This window comes from Anomaloglossus baeobatrachus, chromosome 1 (assembly GCF_048569485.1).
Source record: "Anomaloglossus baeobatrachus isolate aAnoBae1 chromosome 1, aAnoBae1.hap1, whole genome shotgun sequence".
Lineage (NCBI taxonomy): Eukaryota > Metazoa > Chordata > Amphibia > Anura > Aromobatidae > Anomaloglossus > Anomaloglossus baeobatrachus.
The window spans coordinates 386,750,140-386,752,690 of NC_134353.1; the positions used below are offsets into that span (position 1 = coordinate 386,750,140).

The 2,551-nt window shown below is 46.5% G+C and overlaps 1 long non-coding RNA gene across 1 annotated transcript; it reads right to left on the reverse strand.

Moving 5' to 3' along the window:
- Positions 1–850: 850 nt before the first annotated feature.
- Positions 851–1,630, reverse strand: LOC142293503 (uncharacterized). The gene is made up of 3 exons (XR_012751290.1): positions 1,297–1,630; positions 1,102–1,164; positions 851–1,021 (listed from the first exon to the last, which is right to left on the reverse strand). It is a non-coding gene; the product is annotated as an uncharacterized LOC142293503 (long non-coding RNA).
- Positions 1,631–2,551: the final 921 nt, after the last annotated feature.

Consider the following 2,551-nt stretch of genomic DNA (forward strand, 5'->3'; position numbering starts at 1 on the left):
TTTTCCTGCCCGAGGTATGTGTCTTCTTTTCACACTGGTCCGTACTGGGTCCCGACAGCTGGCACCCCTCTCCTGGTCCACTTCGGGTCCCACAAGAGGCTGGCCCATTCCTGAGGCCGTGAGTACCACTCACCCCAGCCCCACACAGGGGCTGCTTATGTGACGCCCTGGACTAGCCAGGTGGTCTCAGAGGTAACATCACACACACACACACACACCCTCCCCTGGACAGTCAAGATCATTGAAAAAAAAAAAAAAAACATTGTTGCCACTCTACAGTCTTGATGTCCTCCTGTTTTCGTGGGGAGGGGGTGAGTGGGGTCTGATTGGCTGGTGTGTGTTTGTGTGTGGGAACCTCCCCAAGGGAGGGTTAAATCAGCATCAATAACATGTATGCAGACCTCTGTAACACCCAGGTTTTGCCAGGGCGGCACAGTGCTCTTTGTGCTGCCAACTACTGCTCAGGGTGATGTATATGCCCCATACTCTTAAGGGATGTATATGACGCAGCCTCTCCTGGGATGTATATGCCTCAGTGTTTCCTGTGATGTATATGCCCTAGCTTCTCCTGTGTTGTGTATGCCCCCAGCCTCTCCAGACCAAGACATACATGGAAATGTAGTGGTGAGAATCAAAATGATCAATCTCACCGAACATCACAGTCTCTCCAGCCACCACTCTGGGGCTGATTTTATTAATTATTTTAACAAATATAGCCTGGTCGTGTTCAAGTTGATAATTTGGTGTGGCCCCCGTTGGTTGGTAGAAAATTCCAAATGGTCCCCGGCAGTAAATAGGTTCCCAAACCCTGTTTGAAAGTTTTGTCCAAAAATGTAAGCAACAGCGAAAATAAACTAGAAAGATTTATGTGACATACAAAACAAAAAAAACATTTAAATCACAAACATTCAGTGGCCCTGCTGTTGGGCTGCCAAAAACTGTTCCAGCAGCTCCCCATGACGCCGGACGGCTTCTGACAAATGGCGTTGAGAATCCAACACGTCCTGTAGTGTGGGGATTTCTGTGGAGGGAATGGGAAAAGTTAACCATCCTTGTTCCAACATCGAACTGTCAGGTATATGTTTTTGGTTGACCACTTACGGTTCTGGGGTTCATCACCTTCTTCTTCTTCTGAGGCGCTGATGGCCCAACCAGATCCTGTGGCTAGGGAACACAAATCAAATATTAGTACACGACAGCCCACCATCATTTAAACATCCATGTATCCTTTACAACTTGTAGGGACACCATGATATGTGCATAAATTACAGGAAGGGTAGCCTGCACAAAACTCACCAACTGATGCGGGGGAGAAGGCATCGTTAGAAGAAGTATGGGGAGACTGGGTAGAAGGTGGTGATGGGGTTGAAGGAAGAGATGGGGTTGCAGCAGGTGATGGGGTTGCAGCAGGTGATGGGGTTGGAGAAGGAGAGGGTGTCCCAGCAGGCGGAGGTGGTGGATCGGAAGCAGGAGATGTTGGAGCCGGCGGGGATGATGGCTCCGCAGCAGGAGATGCTGGAGCTGGCGGAGATGGTGGATCCACAGCCGGAGAGGGTGGAGATGGTGGAGCTGCCTGTGCAGCTGGAGGTGGTCCTAGGTATAGGAGAAATCTTTTATTGAGCGCATAACTCCAGGCCACCATGGCTTACGCCTACTTTACACCATACAATTCTGCATACGATATCGTATGTGATGTGACACGCCCCCATCTTATGTGCAACAACTGAAATTTGTTGACCGTGTCGCACCTATGCTTTGTTCCTGTCACAAGTACTTACCCTTCTATACGACCATCCATACGTAAGAAGCGGAACGCAAGTAAGTTGCAGTTCATCATTCCCGGGGTGTCACACACTGCGATGTGTGCTGTCTCGGGAACATTGAGCAACCAGACGTTCAATTTTTAGTAATTGAACGACGTGTATGCGATGACCGGTTATTCGTTTAATCGTAATCGCATGTAGGTTTTACAGACTACAATATCTCTAACGATGCCGGATGTGCATCACTTACAACGTGACCCCGCCGACACATCGGTAGATATATTGTAGCATGTAAAGCCCGTGTATAGCCTGCTTTTTTACGTATGTTTGACAAACCTTTTTCTAGGGGCACCAGACACATGGGGACCACTTGCCTCAAAGCAGCAAACATGCTGCATTCATTGGAAAAACAAGGCACAAAAATCAATCACTTAAATTCTTCTATTTTATTCTGTTCTGTAAATAGTATAACATATGGCTTGTACTCAAGGCTTCTAATGTCACTCTGATATGCACCGAGATAACAATGATAATCAGAGATTCAAATGCAAAGATAAAATAAACCCATTATACCCCAGGAGCATTGAAGTTTTGAGGTATCTGAAATTTACCTATGATCAAGTTAGATAATTAGCTCTTTTTCGCCACCTTGACCCTCTGATATGCACACTAGATATCTAGGTATAATGTAATTATTTTCTTTAGATATGCACTGAGATAACACTGATAATCAGGTCAATGGACAATACTCCAAACGCGATTACACAGCATGGTTTATTGCGAAATGG